This window comes from Miscanthus floridulus, chromosome 13 (genome assembly GCF_019320115.1).
Source record: "Miscanthus floridulus cultivar M001 chromosome 13, ASM1932011v1, whole genome shotgun sequence".
NCBI classification, from domain to species: Eukaryota; Viridiplantae; Streptophyta; class Magnoliopsida; order Poales; family Poaceae; genus Miscanthus; species Miscanthus floridulus.
This window is the reverse complement of record NC_089592.1, coordinates 25,045,786-25,067,504: the sequence shown is the minus strand read 5'-3', so window position 1 is coordinate 25,067,504 and position 21,719 is coordinate 25,045,786. Positions and strand designations below refer to the sequence as shown.

General features: G+C 42.4%; 1 long non-coding RNA gene across 6 annotated transcripts; it reads right to left on the bottom strand.

Moving 5' to 3' along the window:
- Positions 1 to 15,483: 15,483 nt before the first annotated feature.
- LOC136501499 (uncharacterized) lies at positions 15,484 to 18,694 on the bottom strand. 6 transcript variants are annotated; one of them, XR_010770297.1, is made up of 6 exons: positions 17,922 to 18,694; positions 17,148 to 17,270; positions 16,900 to 16,967; positions 16,030 to 16,279; positions 15,916 to 15,967; positions 15,484 to 15,735 (listed from the first exon to the last, which is right to left on the bottom strand). It is a non-coding gene; the product is annotated as an uncharacterized lncRNA (long non-coding RNA). The 6 variants fall into 6 exon arrangements; XR_010770299.1 differs by having other exon boundaries at positions 16,030 to 16,267; XR_010770295.1 differs by having other exon boundaries at positions 16,900 to 17,270.
- Positions 18,695 to 21,719: the final 3,025 nt, after the last annotated feature.

Genomic DNA, 21,719 nt, shown 5'->3' with positions numbered 1-21,719 from the left:
CATTGCTATGTGACAATGAGAGTGCAATCAAGTTGACCAACAATCCAGGTTCAACATGCAAGAACAAAGCACATTGATATCCGCCACCATTTCATAAGAGATCACCAACTAAAAAGGGGACATTTGCATTGAAAGTGTAGGCACCGAAGATCAACTTGCCAATATATTCACCAAGCCATTGGATGAGAAAAGGTTTTGCAAGCTAAGGAATGAGTTGAACATATTGGATTTCTCAAATATGTGTTGATGCATCCCCCACTTATATGACATGCCTCTCCTTCAAGCAATCCAAGGTAAAAGTTGATTGGCATGGCATACATCCTTGCTAAGGACTTGTTTAGTGCATCTAGACATCTTTCACATTTAATAGGCTCATTCATGAAAATCAAATGAATTTGATGATTGTATGGTACCACTATTGCTTCTATGCTTATTTTGATCTAGTGGTAGCATATGACATGTTTGTGGGCTTGTAAACCTAGTGTTTGATCTAGAAAATGAGCTCTAAGTGTTTAACTCAACATGGTACAAGATAACCCTTATTTGGAGGTGTGAAGAAGCTTGTCCTTGGATCAAACCGAGTTAAAATGTCTTTGGTAAATGATCTAGATTGGACCAAATTTGAGAAAATGATCCTCACCCCATTGATTGACATTGATAATCCTAACCTATCTATACTTTAAACCTTTGTGGTCATTGATGACAAAGGGGGAGAAAAACAAAGATATTAGTGATATTAGTACATGGGGAGAAAAACAAAGATATTAGTGTACTAATATAATGAAAGACAACAAAGTGGGAAAACTTGACATGAGGGGAGAGATATGACAAAGGAAAGGGATCAATTAAAATTTTGAGCACACAAGTAGGGGGAGCAAGCTCATGAACTTGTATGGTGCATTTGAATGTGCATTTCATATGTTTGCCTGCATGGCACAAGTTTCAAATTTCAATATCCATGCTTGTGTGGTGTATGCTAGTTGTAGGTTTGAATGATGAAATGAAAATCTAGCATGCATAGGTTATCTAGTGATTTCATTTCCAAGTGTTTTCAAGTGGTATCTAGCTAACCATGGTGCTAAGGATGGTATAATGGTGCACTCCGATTGGTATCATGCTTCAAAGGTCCATCTTTTATACCTTAGCATCATTTGATAGACATTGTCTCCTATATTTCCTATCTAAGCATATGTGCAAGCTACTATCTAAACTCTTAGCACATATGTAGGGGGAGCAATTGCTACCATTTGGGGTTCATGAAACTTATCCATATCCTTTTGCACATGGTAATATGCTTAGGAAAGCAACATGGATTCAATTGAATTTTAATTCATATCTTTGTGAAAGGGTTGTCATCAATTACCAAAAAGGGAGACATTGAAAGCTCTAGTTTGGTTTTGGTAAATTGATGGAACCCTAAGTGCTAACCTAGTTTATCAAGTGATCATGAGATAGGTAGCACATTCCAAGTGGTAAAGCAAGTGAAGATCATGACATGATGATGGTGATGCCATAGTGATGATCAAATGCTTGGACTTGAAAAGAAGAAAGAGAAAAACAAAAAGGTCAAGGCAAAGGTATAAATGGTAGGAGCTATTTTGTTTTGGTGATCAAGACACTTAGATAGTGTGATCACATTTAGGATCGATAGCCATACTATTAAGAGGGGTGGAAACTCATATCATAATGCAGTTATCAAAGTGCCACTAGATGCTCTAACTCATTGCATATGCATTTAGTATCTAGTGGATGCTAACACCCTTCAAAAATGTTTGTGAAAATATGCTAACACATATGCACAAGGTGATACACTTGGTGGTTGGCATATTTGAGCAAGGGTTAGAAACTTCACCGGCAGGAGTGTTCGCCCGTTGAGTGCGGATAGTCCGATGGTGCCACCGGCACCCTAAACTTAGGTGAACATGGTCACTGTAAGTGACCAGACACTGGTCTCTAAAGGACCAGCGCGTCTGGTCAGTAGCAGCAAGAAGCGCAGCGTCGGTCGTCGACCGGATGCTGGCGCTGAAATGACCGGACGCTGGCTGGCTGTGTCCGGTCACACTGCCATAGTCATGCATAGGGGAAACACCAAGTGACCGGACGCTGGGTGAGTCCGGTCGAGCATGACCGGACGTGTCCAGTCGTGAAAAGTCATCTCTGGATGCTTACTGGAAACGATCGGACGCTGAGGTCCAGCATCCGGTCAATTTGAGCTGCTGCGTCTGGTCGTCACTTGACCGTTGAGATTGGGCGATCAACATTTGAAGAGAGGGGACACGTGGCACGCATCGCGTGACCGGACGCTGAGGTCCAGCATCCGGTCGATATGACCGGAGCGTCCGGTCACCCCGTGGTGTGTCCAGTGAAGGGGTACAACGGCTCTATTTTGTGGGGGCTTCTATTTAAGCCCCAGTAGCCGTCTCAAGCTCACCCTCTTGGCTATTTGCATTGACATAGCAACCTTGTGAGCTTAGCCAAAGCCCTCCCACTCATCTCCATCATTGATTCATTATCTTTGTGAGATTGGGAGAGAATCCAAGTGCATTGCTTGAGTGTTTGCATCTAGAGGCACTTGGTGTTCGTGTTTCACTGCGGGGTTCGCTTGTTACTCTTGGTGGTTGCCGCCACCTAGATGGCTTAGAGCAGTGAGGATCGTTGAGCGGAGGTTGGTGATTGTCTCCGGCTCTGATCGTGGTGATTGTGAGGGGTTCTTGACCTTTCCCTGGCGGAGAGCCCAAAGGTACTCTAGTGGATTGCTCGTGGCTTGTGTGATCCTCATCTTGTGTTGGTTGTGCGGCACCCTGTTGAGGGTTTGGCATGTGAAGCCAATTAGTGCATGAACCTCCAAGTGAGTGAATCGCCACAACGAGGAGTAGCTTACCGGCTAGCAAGTGAACCTCGGTAAAAAATCATTGTGTTCATCATTTGATTCCGAGGTGATTGGTCTTCATTAGTATTCATTCTTGTGATTGATTGGTTCCTTCTTCGACATGGCGGTATAAACAAATTGCTCACTCTCTTTACATTACCGCAAACTAGTTGTCAAGCTCTTTAGTGTAGCTAGTTTTGAGAGCTGGTTAGTTTGGTTAGTGTGGCTCTTTAAGTTAGCTTTTGAGAGCACACTAACTTAGTGTAATGTCATAGCTACTTGTGTGGATAGAAACTATATAAACTAGAATTGTGGTAGGTGGCTTGCATTTTTAGTAGGCTAGCAGCAACACTTGCTTCGCCTCATAATTGTCTAACCAGTTTGTTAAGTGTTGTTGTAGAAATTTTCAATAGGCTATTCACCCCCCCCCCCCTCTAGCCATTAGGACCTTTCACCCCTCCCCGATGCAATTCCGCCGTGATGCACCTCCCCGGTGCGGTGCGAAGCCCCTCCCTGCCGTGCGAACCTCCTCCTCGACGCCGCGACTGCCAAAGTAGCCCCTGCCCCACATAGCCTCGTCCCCCACGACCGAAGTAGCTCCCTACCCCATGGCTGAAGAAGAAGTCCCCACGGCGGCTAGACAAGAAGACCCCTAGGCCGCTCCTCCCCGACGTCCTCACCGGTCCACGATGCCTACCCGGAGGTCCTCCTTTCCTGTGGTTGCTCGAGCGCATCGGGACGGCTAGGCGAGGTCACGGCTGAAAGGTCCTAATATGGCTAGAGGGGGGTGAATAGCCTATTTAAAACTCTACAAAGCACTAGAGCAATTGATTAGTACAACAAACGGCGTAATGCAATTTTGCTCTAACTTTACAAAGGGTTGCAAGCCACCTATTCCAACAATTCTAGTAGCTATGATCATTAGGCACACACAAAAGCTAAGTCACTACACACTAAGCTAGTGTGTTCTCAAAGACTAACTAAAGAGTCACACTAACCAAACTAACAAGCTCTGAAAGACTAACTACACTAAAGAGCTTGGCAACTAGTTTGCGAGAAATGTAAAGGAGTGTGTAGGGTGATTATACCGCCGTGTCGAGGAATGAGCCAATCATAATATGAAGTCAATCCAATCACCGGGAGAATTCCAATCACACAAGAGACACAAGAATTTTCTCCCGAGGTTCACGTGCTTGCTGGCACAATTCACTATGCTAAAAAATATTCAATTTTTTACATCCAAGTTTTTCCATAATGTGGAAGGATCAATTTAATTATTGGACCACTAATACTAGAGTAGTATTTGCTCAGTTGACTCATCAAGTCATCATCCAGAGTCCAGAAGTACGTTGAATTTAGTGACTACTTCATGCCAACATATAGTCTTGTTGTTTTCTTTACAGCTGTGACTTCTTCAAGATGAGACGACCTATAAAGACTTCATGAACTTTGAGGTAGTCAACCAAATAATGCTTCTATATAACATGAGCCATAACGACGTTTTTCACTTCTAAATAAACAAATTAAGTATTCATTTTTTGTTGCTTTTTCTGTATATGTTTGGGGCTTTCTATGAGTTTGACATTAATGCGGTCTATAATCAAAAGGCAATTTTGACCTCGCGCGTGTGTGTGCGTGTATTAAATCATTTATGATTTATCAATATACCACCAGCCAAAGTTCAAAGACTCTCCGAGGAATTATATAGCAGTGGTACAGAGTACGTAGGCATACCAGCTTTAGTAACCTGGTCGATGGGGCATGCTGTAAGAGCATCTACAGCAGGGTCCTTAAACTAGTCCCAAACTAAAATTTGAGGGCTCATGACAAAAAGCTGAGGTCCAGCGGGCTCTACTCAAGTCCTTAAATTTGGGTGGCCCTCAAATCAACCCCCAGTCCTCAATCCTGTGGGTGTCCACCCTAGCCCCTATCCGACAGTTTGGCTGTTTTCCTTGCGCACCTTCTCTTCCTTCCTCGTCGTCAGCGCCCCACCACATGACCATCCACAGACGGTGCCCCTACCCCCTGGCGCAGGCAGACGAGGCCCCCGGTGAGGCCCCTCCCCGGTGCAATTCCGCCGCGAAGCACCTCCCCGGTGCGGTGCGAAGCCCCTCCCTGCCATGCGACCTCCTCCTCGATACCGCGACTACCGAAGTAGCCCCTGCCCCACATAGCCTCGTCCCCCACGACCGAAGTAGCTCCCTACCCCACGGCTGAAGAAGTCCCCACGGCGGCTAGAGAAGAAGACCCCAGGCCGCTCCTCCCCGATGTCCTCACCGGTCCACGATGCCTACCCAGAGGTCCTCCTTTCCTGCGTTTGCTCGTGCGCATCGGGACGGCTAGGAGAGGTCATGGCTGAAAGGTTCTAATATGGCTAGAGGGGGGTGAATAGCCTATTTAAAACTCTACAAAGCACTAGAGCAATTGATTAGTACAACAAACAACGTAATGCAATTTTGCTTTAGCTTTACAAAGGGTTGCAAGCCACCTATTCCAACAATTCTAGTAGTTATGATCATTAGGCACACACAAAAGCTAAGTCACTACACACTAAGCTAGTGTGTTCTCAAAGACTAACTAAGAGTCACACTAACCAAACTAATAAGCTCTGAAAGACTAACTACACTAAAGAGCTTGACAACTAGTTTGCGAGAAATATAAAGGAGTGTGTAGGGTGATTATACCGCCGTGTCGAGGAATGAGCCAATCATAATATGAAGTCAATCCAATCACCGGGAGAATTCCAATCACACAAGAGACACAAGAATTTTCTCCCGAGGTTCACGTGCTTGCTGGCACGCTAGTCCCCGTTGTGTCAACCAACACTTGGTGGTTCAGCGGCTAAGAGGTGTAGCATGAACCTCGTCCAATAAATAGACACCGCAAGAACCTAGCCACAAGTGAATGTAACTTAATGACATGAGCAATCCATTAGAGTTACCTTTCATATCTCCTCCGGGGAAGGTAGAAGACCCCTCCAATGATCCCAGAGCTGGCCACGAACAATCACCAACACGTGCCTGAAGCTCCTTCGCTGCTCCAAGCTATCTAGGTGGTGGCAACCACTAAGAGTAACAAGAACTTCTGCAGCCACAATGATCCTCAAGTGCCACTAGATGCAATCACTAAAGCAAATAGCACTTGGAATCACTCCCAATCTCACTTTGATGATGAATCAATGATGGAGATGAGTGGAAGGTGTTTGCTTAGGCTCACAAGGATATCAAGTATGTTAAAGTGCCGAGTGAGCCCCAAGCCGGTACCTTCCTATTTATAGAGCCCCAAAGCTCAGAGAGCCATTGGGCACTCTCAGGCTGACCGGACACACTGATCGGATGCACCCCAGCAGTCTGGTCGTCTTGAGTCCACTCACCCACAGCCGTACACATGCCCTCCTTTGAATACTGCGCGTTAATCTTCAACGGTCGAAAACGGTCTGCGTAGTTAGTCAACCACTGACCAGATGTGACCCTCGAAATGACCTGACCCCACATACACGCCACGTCCAATAGAGTACAGAAAGGGTCCTAGAGATGAAATTATCTGACCGAACGCGTCATGTCCAAGGCAACCTAATGCGCCCCTACGTCTGGTCCTCCCTATGCGCTCCTCTCCGTGCACCCACGATGCTGACGCCAGAGTACGTCACGCTTGACCTGACGCAACACTAAGCGCATCCAGATCGTGCTAGGCCACCTACTGTCCTGCTTGCCACCGCATGCTGCTTCTCCTCTATGTCAACTGACCGGACACGACGCTGGAGTCAGGTCTAACATCCGGTCGCTCCTCGGCCCTTTCAGGCCAACTCAGGCCAACCCGACTAATAACTGATCGGACGAGCCCAGGTGAGTCAGTCACACTAGCGCCAAAGTCTGGTCACTGACTTTCTCCTCCTTTTCTTTTTCTAAGTCCACAACCGCTTCACCTTTGCTTCCAAGTTGCTAACCATAAAGTATAGAACTTGTGTGCACGTGTGTTAGCATTTTACAAGGGTCAAAGTTAGCACACTAGGTTCCTAAATGCATATGCAAGAATTATGTCACCTAGTGGCACTCGATAACCTCTTAGCCAAAGATTTTCCCTTTTATATAGTATGGCTATCGATCCTAAATGCACCTACACCGTCTATGGTGTCATAAGTGCCAAAATAAAAACCTATCTTATACTTTTGGCTTGATCTCCTTGGTTTTTGTTTTTGTTTTTCTTCTTTTCCAAGTTGGAGCCCTTGATCTTCAAGTTTGGTCTTCACCATCACCATGACCATCATCTAGCTCCACCACTTGGCATATGATCATCCTTTCATGTCTACACACTTAGTACAAGGATTAGTCTATAGGTTTCATCAATTATCCAAAACCAAACTAGGGCTTTCAATGGCAGCTCGTCCCCAGCTGCTACCCTCATGGTAGCTCCTCCCAGGGCATGACCCCCACGATAGCTCCTCCCACATCCAAAGAACGATGGGGAGGAGAAGAAGTTTCTCTAGAGAATGACGGTCAGAGGAGGAAGGTGCATGTAGATTGAGGATGGGATAATGAGAATAGGGAAAGGGCAATGATGGGTGGGTCCCTCGTGTCAGTGTCTATAAAAAAGAATATGAGGACTCCAATTTGAGGGTTTCTGCTAGATTAGATGAAAAAAAATTAGGCCCTAAAAAATAAGGGGAGCCCTCAAATAAAAAATATGGGCCCTTATTTGTGGACTCCTACTAGAGATGCTCTAAATAATTACTAATACCTACTACTAGTAGTGTTCTTTTGTTCACTTATCATCCGGATTCCCAATTACATTGAATATAGTCATTACTGTGTCAACTTCTGATAGTAATGTAACATATCTACCATATATAGTCTTTTGTTTTCTTTGTTGTTGACTTGATCAAGAGGACGAGCTTATAAAGACTTTTATGAACTTAATTTGAAGTATTCCAATGCTACTATAATATAGTAAGACTTTTCTTGGACTCAAATTTATTATTTGTATATAGAATAGGTAAACTCCACGGTTGGGTCATCTTTATGTAGGAGACTTTACTTTGACTAATCATAAATGACTTAGACAGGTGACATATGGGTGTCTAGTGTGTGGATCTTCTGGGTTTCGATAATTGATTCTCCTAATGTTTTTTTTCTTAGTGTCTATTTGGTTCAGCTGTAAGTTGTGGAAAAACTATGGATAGCTAGTGTGCGGATCTTCTAGCTTTCAATAATTGATTCCCCTAATATAATGGTGTTTTCTTAGTGTTTGTTTGGTTCAGTTGTAGGCTATGAAAAAACTACTGTGAGCTGTGCATGGAAGCTAATTTAAATTATTTGTTGTGAAAGAATTTGTAAGTTGTTTGGTTGAAACAATTATGAAACATATCCCCTCTCTATCGCCCTTGAAATAGCCGTGAAACATCTCTCTATTTCCATCAATTTGGAAAGGCATATAAAGCCCTCAAGTTGCACTCGGGACGCCTTGCACAAGGGCAAATGCAGGGGCGATGCACTAGTAGAGAAACTAGCTCTAGTCCCGGTTTCCAACCCCCCCCCCCCCCTTTAATCCCGGTTTTGGAATCGGGACTATGAAATCGGGACTAAAGGTCTTGATTTTTAGTCCCAGTTCCTCCAACCAGGAGTAGAGGTGCTTATTGGGTGAAAAAAAGTTGCAGATGTGGAGATTCGAACCTACAACCTCCCACTTCAACTCTTTCACGTGTTACTATCTCACCTACCACCACACATCTTACTTAGATAAGATATGCTTGCCTTTTAAATTCAGTTTGGAGACACCTTTAGTCCGGGTTTGAGACATAAACCGTGACTAAAGGTACCTTTAGTCTAGGTTCGTGTCTCAAACCGGGACTAAAAGTCACACTTTTAGTCCGGGTTCATGTCTCAACCGGGACTAAAGATTCTCGCACTGACGTGCCTCTGACACACCTCGGTAGCCGTTGGGCAAGGACCTTTAGTCCTGGTTGGAGCTACCAACCAGGACTAAAGGTTTCTCTAGTCCCGGGCGCGAAAAATACCGGGACTAAAGCCAAATTTCAAAGTGGATCAAAAGTTGTTTCTCTACTAGTGATGGCTGCGGTCGTTCGGGTGCCTTGCATGGGGATGGGCGCGGTGGCGGCCACCACACTCGGGTGCTTTGCACTGGGTTGGGGGCGAGCAGGGCTGCTCGCCCGGAAGCTCGCTCGGACAGGGGAAGGCATGCGGTGGCTTGCTTAGGAAAGGGTGTTCCGGTGCCAAGGAGGGCCACTGCTGTCAGCCGTAATCACTCGATTTTGGTGGCATTGAGGACATGTCCGCTCTTTGCTGTGGCCGCCATAGGTTGGACTTGGACTCTTGCGGTGAGGGAGCTTCGTGCGGTTGAGCACAACATCTATGCCGTGCAGGTAGTGTTGTTCAACCAGTTGAGGAGGCTTATCGATGAAATGCCAGATGGAAGGTGAGGAATCGCTTTGGTGCCTCCTCAATCCTAATGACTTGGATTTTGGATAGCATTGGAACATGCAATTTTCAGGCAGTACTAGTATTACTGTTTGATCATTTTGACTTTGTTTTATGGATAGCCTATCTTTGTTTTATTATAGCTTTGCGGATGTAAATCATAGTGCTGGTAAGTTACCAGGTTACCGTTCACATAGCTTTGGCATGAAGCAGTACTAGTATTGTCGAACTATTGCCAAAATTTGTCAAAATTTTCAGATTCAAACATATGCAGATTGCATTAAAGTTTGTTGCCAAAATCCTTGTCAAGTCTGTGAAAATAATGTTTAAACCCTTGATGCCAAATCAGGGGTAAAATCGCAAAGAATCAACAAAAGAAAGGGCAAATTCGCATGGGCAAGATAGTCATTTCATGTATTAATTAACATTGTTTGAATGGACTTAACGGAATAGGGGTAAAGTCTGCCTTCGATTTCAAATAACAGGGGCAAAAACACAAAGTTAAAAAGATGAGGACAAAATCACCGTTGATCTACAAAATAGGGGTATGAACACAAAAGCACCTTTTGTTTTTTATAAACATATTTTAGACAGTGGCACATTAGATAATCTCAATGACATAGGTATGAAACTATTTATGAAGCTACTTTGTAGTCTTTATCCCTTTTTTTACTTTTGGCTATTGGCAAAGTGGGCTACATACTGAATATACCATTGCGAGCGGATTGTTCAAAGATTAAGAAAAAAAACTAAATTATCTAGATGACCTGCACCCTGTTTACTTCACTGCTGGTGTTTACTTCACACTATGCTTCTCGGATATGAATACTGCTTGGCCACTCGCTAACATCATAGTTAATGCAATTGGAACATGATGTATTATGGTCATGTCATTTTTAAAAATTGCTTGTTCTATTTACCAACTCGTGTGAACATAGCATATGATGGTTTGCCTAGTCTGGTCATGATAATGACCAATATGATGCTAAAACTAGAAGGTTTAAAGATAAAAAAAAAATAGGAAACTTTTATACAATATTTGACAAGCTAGACAAATAACCTTTGCATATCCTTGGGACTTGAGCTATGTATACCTCTAGTTGGGTAAGCCATACTTAGGGTTTGTCCCTAACATGTTGCAGATGGTGATTTGCATGTGGAGTTTGTTGACTGTCATTGAGTTGCAGGCCACTACATATGGCTTGGACTTGTTGCTTACCCTTCATCATTGGGTCTTCAGCTATCTACTGGCAGGTGCAATAGTGATCCCATTTGTCACTTCCTTTGGAGTTTACTTTGTGCTATGGTTTAGTACTATCTCACAGGTCCAACTGTATTTTGCCAAAATGATCTTTGTATGCTTTTGGATGTAAATTAATTAAGCTACCTGACTTCTGTTGCTAAGACCTTATGTTGTATTAACTTTAATTATGAATGAATGTAATGTAGAATTGTGTTTGCAAAATGTTGTAAAGGATTTATGGATTGTGATCTTGGGTGTGATGAAAATGTGAACGTTTTAGGTTCACCTTTTCTATGGGCTCTACGGACTACCCAATTTTAGCTTGAGCCTTTTACCTATGTGCCATTATAAAAGACTGAAATTCTCTGTATACCATTGAAAAAAGGAAAAGTTCTCTAGTACCGTTGTCCGAAGTTTCTTTTCCCTACATGCTACTTTCGTCCATTATACCTGTAACAGCAACTAACAGCCAGCTAGCGGAAATGACTCTTTTGCCCTCATTTGTAGAATACATCAAAATGTTCACTCTTTCCTCTGGTGCCACTGCTGTACGTGTTGTATAAAACTTCACTTTTCCTCTATACCACTATGACAACTTGTCTGTGTCCACATAATAAATTCTAATGAATATAAGTTCGACAATTGTGACAACCAATAAATAAAAATTCAACAATTGCGACAATTCCAATAAATAAAAATTCGACAATTGCGACAACCAAAATAATTGTTTAAATTCAATACATTTAGACATAAAAGAGGTCCAATTTTATCATCCACATACATAGTAAGCTTGATTACAAAGTCCAGTTTGCATACAAAAGATGGTCACATTGACCTCATTACTAGCTTAAACATTGTTTAGTAAGTACTACAAAAACATGCCATAGAGATGCAAACTCATCAAAGCTCCTAGTTCCCATGGCTGGACTAGAAGGGGAACTAGGGACCTTGCTGCGGGTTGACATGGTTGGACTGGACTTGCTTGGATCAAGTTTTTTCGGAATGGCCTTCTTCTTGTGATGCTGCTGACCTATGCTCTTGTCAGTTGTGTGCTGCTCACTTGATCCAGAAGGGTACATAATCGACATTGATGCCTACCCTTAGCTCCTTTGCTGCCACCCTCTACCGCTCCCTTGTATCTTTGTTGCCTTCTCCTACCAGCCGTTGACTTCAACAATGTAGGATGCATGAAGAAACCATGTTCTGCTCTGGGCTACATGGATTTGTCTGGTATAGCAGGGATTGTACCATCATGAAGAAACCATGTTTTGATTTGGGCCACATGCTTGGATAGATGCTCCCTACTTCATAGGAGGGTCATCTTTGTTGTATGCAACTTCAGGTATGTGAGATGGCACTCTATCCTTAACGATCTCATCTACCTCAGCATCCATATCGGAGTTAGGCATAGAATCAGATTCATAGTTTGAACCTGGATCATAATCTTCACCCTTTTTGCAGTTGTGTCAACATTTGGATGAGAAGTAGGTGCTATGTCAATGTATAAACCCTCCTCATCAACCCCCTCATCTACATTCTCTGGTTCAGGATTCATAAGATAATTGTCTTCTGCCTCTACCATGCCATTATCTGGTTTTGTAACAGTCCCAGTTTGAGTTCCTTTGCTAGGTTCTACATAGCTAGGGGCTGACATTGACGGAGTCCATGGGATTTCAACATTGTCCCATAGTGGAATTCCTGGTGGATCAGCATCAAGTTTATCGTATGCAATTGACATGCAACAACACTTGGAACTTGTATGTTTCGCGAACATATTCATTAAGTCTTGGTATGAATGAATTTGTATGTTGGACTTGCTATCAGCATAGAAATAGAATAGCTTCACTACATCACCATACCCGCAAGGAAACTCATCGAGAATTTCATCAACAAGGTCTTTAAAATTTGTGGTGTCTGAATCAACAACTTTGTTAATGCCAAACCATGGTCCTCGCATAGTTGGACTAATTATCCTGATTTCTAGATTGAAACTGGTCTCGATGTCATTCCTGCAGACGAACAACGTAGAGTTTATTCACATCTATGCAGTTCAATCCAGTCCTAACAACACCAAAACATGGTACTAATATTATGCATTTCAAGAAGGAAAGGAACACTCACCCACCTAGAAGCCAAGCTGGTCGCCCATCCGCCATCCATTTGAAATCCGCACCAAATTAGCCTCCTAGAGCGATCGGAGCTTTCCCCGAGAGCAACCCGCAGTCTCCCCAAGCACTTGGCCTGTGTCCTATCTCCCCGCATGGGGCCCGGCTGCCGGCCTCCCCACGCAAGAAGCCCCGTGCCTCGATGCTCCCCTGCGTGCCCCCTCACGTGTGCACGTAGCCATGGTCGCGCCCCCTCCGAGTGCATGGCCGGTGGCGCCTCCTTTCGCAAGCGTCGGAGCAGCTCTAGAGTTTGGCTTCGAGTAAGGAACGAACCAATGAAGTGGAAGCTCATGAGCGACTATGGATTGAATAGAAACACTGATGGGCAAAAAGGTAATTTTAGCTATGGTTGTCAGCCACCTCTATTAGAATTAGACGGCAAGGTGATGGAAGTGGCACACAGGCAAAAGAAACTTCGGACAACAGTGCTAGAGACCTTTTGAAATTTTCGATGGTACACAAGTAACTTGGATCTTTTATAATGGCACATAGGTAAAAGGCTCATTTAGCTTGTTTTGAGTGTGCTTAGTGCCATAACGGTGCGAGCACATTTGGGTCAGGTTAAATTGGATGGTTCCTCCACTGATGGAATGCCGAGAGAGAACATTTCTAGCTATCTAGACATTAGAGGTGCAAGTGGAGTGATGACATGCATGCATGCATGTATTTAGTCCCCCAGAAGCTATGTAAGGGGAGGCTAGGGCTCTCTTTCTAAGGCTCTTAGACTCTCGGATAGTTTCCTACGCTCTCTAAACTCTATTTGAACCCTAACTCCCATGTCTCAAACCTCCTGTGTCGTAACCTCTACTACAAACATTTGGGCCCTTGAGCTCAGGAACACGAACAAGCACCACAAATTGGACATAGGGCACATTGACTAAACCAGTATAATACTTGAGTCATCGAGCACTAAGCCATCTGAAGCCATATGCATGGCTACAAATTTACTAGTCATTGCTACGAAATGTCGACAAGTATAGAGAAACTCCAGTTGCCTAGCTTGTATGATTTTATTAACGCAAAGACAAAACTTTGTAGCATGACATGATGTACATGATGCGATTGTTTCACCTCTTGATAGATCCTTAATGATTAGCTGATGTATGTGCTCATGCACATTGGCTTTTTCTCCATTTGAAGGTCCACCCTTTTAAGCATGTGGAATTTGGATACATATGTATTTTCAAGGTTGGAGTCTAACTTGAACAAGGCTCATAATGGATATATTAGCTACAAAGATGATGTACGGAATCTAGTTCATCACATTGGCACAACATGGCATCTTGTATTCCATACAGGTGATACATGGACACAGCCATGCCAAGTAGCTTCCCTGAATCCAAATTATTGGTATATGTCTTTTTCCCTTGTTGCTGTTTACGCCAAAACATGTGGTTGTACCCTCCTCACCCCACCTCATGGTCATAGTGAGCCCCACAAATAGAATAGGTCTTTTTCCTCTTGTTACCCGTTGTATTATTTCTCTAGAATGAACTACAGGTCTACAGCTAATCAGTGGCAGAGGCACAGGGTGTGCCGGGTATGCTCCAGCGTACCCTGCAACAAGATCGGCAAGCATAATACATATACGTAGTATATACACATGTATTTGTAAAGAAAAAAACTTACCTCGTTCAAAGGTATAACTTTTGAACTATTTATATTGTATTTAGTGGATGGTCTCAACTTAATCTTTAAAGTTAAATGTTATCATGATACTTAGTGCATGTATACCGAATCATGTTGTAAATTCTACAATTATTACTGAATAGCTAAAATGAATTACCGAATTGTATAATATAATTTTTGGCTGGCATACCCTGAGGTAAAATCCTAGATTCGCCACTGCAGCTAATAAACATTGATATGACTAGGGATGAAAACGGTACGGATATTTTCCGACCGTATTCGAAACCGAATCCGTTTAGAGGGGTTGAGATCTGTCCGTATCCGAGTCCGGATATCCAACATCCAATACCGTATCCGTATCCGAATACTCAAATCGCATATTTATGATGTCGATATCAAATCGTATCTTATCCGACATAGTTGACACCATCCGTATTCGAATCCGAATCCGGATAAAAATATGAAAATAAATGTAATATCGGTGATATCCGTCCATATCCGATCCGTTTTCATCCCTAGATATGACACTACTAATTTTTGACCCTGTTGCACCGGTAAATTTTTGATGTAATAGGGCCAAATTTGATGCGATAGCTTGCTACCGCATCAATTTCGTGTTTGATGCGAACCGATGCAATAGCTCTAGATGCAATAGCCTTGTCACATCGGTTTGCTGTGACCGATGTGAGAGTTTCGCTATTGCATCACCCATCCATTGTCTCTTGCATCAAAATAAAGAGATGCAAAAGGATTATTGCATCAAAATCATTTTGATGCGAGGTCGCTATTGCATCAGCCATAGATGTCTCTTGCATCAATATAGAGAGATGCAAAAAGGTTATTGCATCAAAATCATGTAGATGTAATACATCTAATAAATTCGATGCAATAAGAATTTCTATTGCAACGGCTAACGTTCGGTGCAATAAACCATATTGCATCGACATTAGGCTCAGTGCAATAAAACCTATTACATCAACATTAGGTTCGGTGCAATACAACCTATTGCATCGACATTAGGTCCGATGCACTTCAAACTATTGCATCGACATTAGGTTTGTTGCTATTTTATATTGCATCTGTTTTCATTTGTTGAATAATAAAGATTTGTGACACAGAAATTCATAAAATTACAAAATCCAATGGCACAAAAGGGCAATGATATTAATAACTTTAATCATCCACATTCAATAGTTACAATAATAAAATAAAAAAAGCTTCATAGTTCAATAATGTAACAGCAAGGTCGTCAAAACTGCAATCTAGACTTGTAGAAATGGACAATTAGACTAACGACTCTTAGCACAAATCATGAAAGTTTCGTTGCCATTACAGAATTCTTGATTCAGTTCATCCTTCCAAAGAGTCTAAGCGCTCTTCTCAAAGTGCATCCTCCTGCTCAATGGAAACGGTCCAAATGGCATATGCATCAGTTTCAGACTAAGGACTCTTAGATCAAAAGAGCTGTCATGGTAGATTTATGTCCTCTCACGCCAATATAAATATGTATATCATCTGAAACTCAACAATTGCAACATCATAAAACTTTACCAGCATTAGTAGATAGATGCTCACCTTACTGTTGGTCACAGGACTCTGGACCTCCTTTCAAAATTAATTCATTGAGCTGTCAATCAATCAGCAAACACATGAAGAAAGAACTGGCCTAACAAATATTCAAATTAGAACCTTAAAGTAGATGTTGAGAAGAATGAGAGGACAATGCTGGATTGGGGTGCCCTACCACTTGTTAGCATTGTGCTTGAGAAAGCGGCCCCCAAAATTAACAGTCCATGATTTCGTATATATTATCCAGAAATGAAACTGGCAGAAGAGAAGTGATAAAAAGAATACGTGGCAAGAGCGGCCAGTAGTTGGTATGAATCATGCTGCTTTGCTCTATCTGAACCGAACTTTAGGTCTTGATCTAATTCATTTGCTAAGAGGGTGAAATCAAATAAATACAGATGGAACTTGTACATAATAGCAAATTGAAGAATGGCATACGATATGCTGACTTACAGTAAGTCTTTAACCATAATCTGGCCTGATGTAAAACAGACCACAATACAGATCGTATTAAAGAGTTCATGTTTGATACAAGAGAGAAGTCATATATAAAATATGAAATAAATCTGAGATCATAAGAAATCTATTGAGCAGACTTCTGATAGAGTATCCCCACATCATTATTGAGCTGAATGTAAAAAATATAGCTACTTTTGAACAACTGTAAGAAAAATATCGCCTAAAACCATGGGCAAGTTTTTCACAAAATATGCCCCCCCCCCCCCCCCCCCCCAGTAAGCCAGCTGCAAAAAACCCATAAAATATACGATCCTTACAAGTTTTTGGCTCAAATGACATAATCATAGCTTAGTTTGTAGAGTTATTTCACTGACATTACAAGCAGCTCTTGTATATGATGCCGCAAGACAGATATATATAATCAACACAACAAATATCATATCACATAGCAGCATACAATTAGACAAAAAAAAGATGACCTAAAGTGCACCATTTAAGTAGCAGACAAGGAAAGTAAAGAGTCGGACATACCAGCTTTGTCAAATATTCTTTCAAAACATCCCAGAACCAACCCTGTATGGAAGCTTGTTATAGAGCATCTGAAATTGAAGGATGAACAAATATATAACGATCAACAACTAAAGAAACTATTAACAAAACCACACTATGATTTCAGCTTCAGTTGAATTGTACAGTACACTAAAAATATTTACAGGACTGATGTGTGTTGAGGCATTAGTCAACATGCAAAGGAATTCCAAATATATTTACGCATCTACCGGTATTTGACCATGAGGACCAAGCGTCTGTGAAGAGCGAAGATGCAAGTTGTTGCTGCTGATCAGAGCCAACAAAACCGCAAAGTAACGCTTCCCTGCGCCGAAAATCGGTGAATTGCTTTTCTGTTACAGGTAGGAAGTAATCACTACTCAGAAAGTAAATGGAAAACCAAAAAAAGTGATGATGAGTACTAGGAAGAAAAGAGGAGCATAAGCTACATTTGTATTTGGTGGGCATAAAAATCAGCATTCTTAGGATTAAGGATAAGGAACCTTGACAATTTAGACGAACATTCATATGGTAACATAACCATCGCTGGCATAAGCACCGACCAACCATTATACCAACATTGTTCTATTCCCCAAAGGCATGAATCAGGCAAGGAATAATGGAGAGATAAATAAAAGAAAGGTAATTAACTGCTATCCTATCATTGGTACGTTAAGAAACCATTATACCAGCACTGTTTTATTCTGCAAAGGCAGCATCCATCAGGCAAGGAATAATGGAGAGATAAATAAAAGAAAGGTAATTAACTGCTATCCTATCACTGGTACGTTAAGAAACCATTATACCAGCACTGTTTTATTCTGCAAAGGCAGCATCCATCAGGCAATCAAATAATGGAGAGATAACAAAAAAAACTAATTAGCGGCTATCCTATGACTACCACGCTGACCAAGCTGGTTTGATGGTCAGGCCAACAATGATCTCTTCCCCAACGGCAGAGTGTCTGAGGAACTGAATTACTGAAATTAAAATAAAATGCTTACCTGCAACGTTGCTGCCTGTTTGGCGTTTGCCTGTGCAGAGTGAAGCTCTGTTACACGGTGCCGGCGGCGTCGCCACTGCAGCTGGCTGGGGGCTGCCTGGTTTGGCCTACACGTTCAGCCGGGGCCGGCTGCCGCTTGTGCCCTGCGGGTGCGGCCTCCAGCTTACCATCTGCCCCCGGCCGATTCAGCGATTCGAGAAAACAGGGGGAGGTTTTTATTTTCGGAAATTAAAATTTATCAGGCGTTATAGATAAAGAGGATAAATAGAATATATCGAAAATATCGGACCAAATTCAAATAAAATTTAATTTAAATTTAAGTAAATTTAAATAAATTTAAATAAAATTTGTACGAAAAAGATAGATATTTCCTTATCGACGATTAGGGATAAAGAAGATATATCGGAAATATCAGCTGATATCGGAAACCATTACGCCTCCGCCCCGGCGGCAGGTCCGCCCGTGGCTGCCGCTGCTGGGTGAACAGCGGTGGCCGTCTGGCCGATGCGGTGGTACGATGGCAGGGTACAATGGCCTTTTCCCCCCTTTCCTATCTGGACGGGTCAAAGGGCAAGGGCGAGGAGAACGATGCCGGTGACCATGCGTGGCACAAATCGCGACCGGGCGAAAGGAAGAGGATGCGGAGCCTGCGTGGCGCGTGCGTCGCGGCCGGGGGAGAGGAAGAGCAGGCAGAGCCTGCGAGCCAGCGGTGTGTGTGGCGTCGGCGCGTGGAGCGGGCGCGGAGGAAGAGGAAAAAGAGGAAACGGATGTGGCGAGGTGGAAGCTTCTGCGTTGACGGCGCCGAAGGATAGGGTCGACGGGGTGTGGCCTCTGGACATGGGCGTGGAGGGCATCCGATAGGCAGAGCTGGGATCGGACGGCTGGGATAGGTTTTGGCTTTTGGGTGGTACTTGCCGATGGCGGGATTTTTTCACTGAAAATGCGCGGGTAGTTGGGTTTCGGCCTTTGTTTTGGCGGCTGTGCTTCCAAATGCAAAGTATAGTTCAAATAAATCTGTAGATATATATTTAATTTTAAAAAAAAATATTTTTGTGCCAAATAATTAAATTTAAATAGTTTTCTTAATCAAACATACTAAATTAAGATTTTATTAAATTGTCATATAAAAAACGTAAAGTTGACTACTAATCACCTTCAATCTTAGAAAATTAATGGGAATTGACTATAATCATGTGCTTATGAAATAAAGCAACATGTTATCTCAATTTAATTTTTTATCCAACTTGTTTAGTATTCTTATACGTATATTTTTGGTTTTGGTGAATAGCATATGAAAAATTCTTTACAAATTGCACAACACTATAGTAAAGTAGTTAGTACAAAATGAGAACCTAATAGCCATTGCTTTGCCTAGCCTAATTCACCCAATGCATGCCTCCTACACAAGTCTACTAGCAAGCCTTGAACAACTACTAGAGCACTCAATCAAACAAAGAGGCTAACATATTACTCTAGTCTAGCTAAACTAGTGAAGCAACTAAACTAGCTATTTCTACCAACTACAACCGTAGAAGAAAATAACAAGGATGTAAAAGCACAAGCAAATAACAAAGATAAAAAATCATTAGTATCTCACAAGCTTGATCGGAGCCCTGGCACAATCACCATGTAGTGCTCGACAATCTCAATCAACTCCAAGGCAGCTAGATGACAACAATCATGCCAAAAGAGTAACAAGAAAAAAAAAAACAAAGCCATCACTCTCAACTAATGCCACAAGATGCAAATCAACTATGCAGCACTCTCAATCTCACCCAATGTGACATTTGATGAGTAATGTGAGTGTAGTGGACACCATGTTGAAATGCCCACCTAGAATGAACTTATAGCTTTCTGATTGAAACGGGTAATTACTCATAAATAAAAATGAGCTTTTCAATTCTTATGTTCCATATTTCTATTTATTCTGTCACATGTAAGAAAGTTGTTCCCATCCCATGAACAACCATATCTCAGGAGTATCTTGCTTGAATAATTTATATCTATATTTCTTATAAAGTTAATCCCACTACAAATCTATTTCAACATGTAAGCCATCCACATCATCCTCCACTAATTATCCTTGTCATCTCCACTACTAGTCATGTCATCCCACTGATTTCAACATCACAATGCAAGTTATTCATGTCATCTCCACTTAATTTTATTCCAAGTTCTTTGCAGTCTCCGCAGCAACGTGTGGGTTATGTTCTTACATTGTTACCCTAGTTGTAAAAAAGATGTAATATAATTAGCATCACGTTTGTTCTTTATTTATGGAGTTTTGTTTTTTTTTTAATTTTACAAATTCTAATGTTGCCCATTAGCAACAGCTGCACGTAAAAAAAGGAACAAAAAAATTGCAAAAGGGCGCTTGAACCTAAAACCTCTAGGTACAAATAAGAGCGTCTACCACTAAGATCCTACTCTCATAATGGAAATAGTACAATTTTATTCATTATACTAAATAAATGCTCGTGAATTATACAGAATAATTGTTCGGCTGGTATTAAAGCCAGCTGATAAGTCGGCTGAAGCAGATTTGTTGTGAGAGAAAAATACTGTAAATTCAAGCTGATAAGCCGGCTGATAAGTTTAAGTGAACATGCCTGATACTGCAACTGAACAACACATGAGAAAGAAAAGTGACTTTAGCACTGAGCTAATAATCCGTTGGTGAAAAATGGTATCCCTACTACACGTTGCCCATGGATTTTTTTTTTGTCTTCATCAGACTTGTTATAGAAAATATATGAATTATTTTTTGATACAACTATAAAAAAAAATGGTCAAAAGCCGTACTTGTAATTATAAGTCCACCATGCCATTTATAAAAAACACTAAATATAAAATAGATGTTTCTTAAACACATGACCTTGAACTCGCGTTTGTTTCTTTTGAATCTTTGTTGTCATATTACATCGTTAGAGCATCTCCAGCAGTACTACCTAAATTAGACTAGCGATTTGTTTATTTAAGTAGCCACTTATTTTCATCTTATCTTAATTTTGCTTCTAACGCCAGCAGTACTATCTAGATCGTGGCTCTCAAATTTAGTTTAGTAGCCTATGACATGTGGAGCCCACATGTCATCCTCTTCCTCTTGCCATCTACGAACTCGGCCATGGAAACAACGTCGTCGCGGGGGAACGACGCGGCCGGGAGGAGCATCGTTGGAAGCAGCCGGCTGTGTAGGAGACCGTCGCTGGAGAAGAAGGAGCCCCGGCCGTCGCTGGAGAAGAAGATCCCGACTGCTGGGAAAAGGCAGCTGGCTGGGAAGGGGAAGGAGCAGCCGGCCGAGGAAGAAGCCAACGGCGAGCCGGCTGCAGAGTGCAGACCCGCGCCGCCGGGGCCGGCGAGCCGCGCCAGGCAGGCGGATGTCAGCGGGTGCACGGCAGAGGGCGTGCCGGCGAGGAAGTCCGCGCCCCGCCGGGAACTCGCGCTGTGGAGCTCGCGCGCCACGCCGGAGCCAGCGAGCCGCGCCGGTGGCCAGCGAATTGCATCGTTTAGATTAGTTCAACTATACCGCTTAGGTTTGTACTATCTTTGTAGATTTGTACTATCTTTTTACGTATTCTATTTTAGGTTATTAGTTCAGCTATTCGTTTTGTATTCGGATTCGTATCCGACGAAGTGAGGATGCCTGGGATCGTGATATGCGAAAGCGAATTCAAAATTAGTTTATTTGTTTTGTATTTAGGAGGTGTTTGGTTCCAGGGACTAAAGTTTAGTCTGTGTCACATCGAACGTTCGGATGTTAATTAGAAAGACTAAATACGAGCTAATTAAAAAACTAATT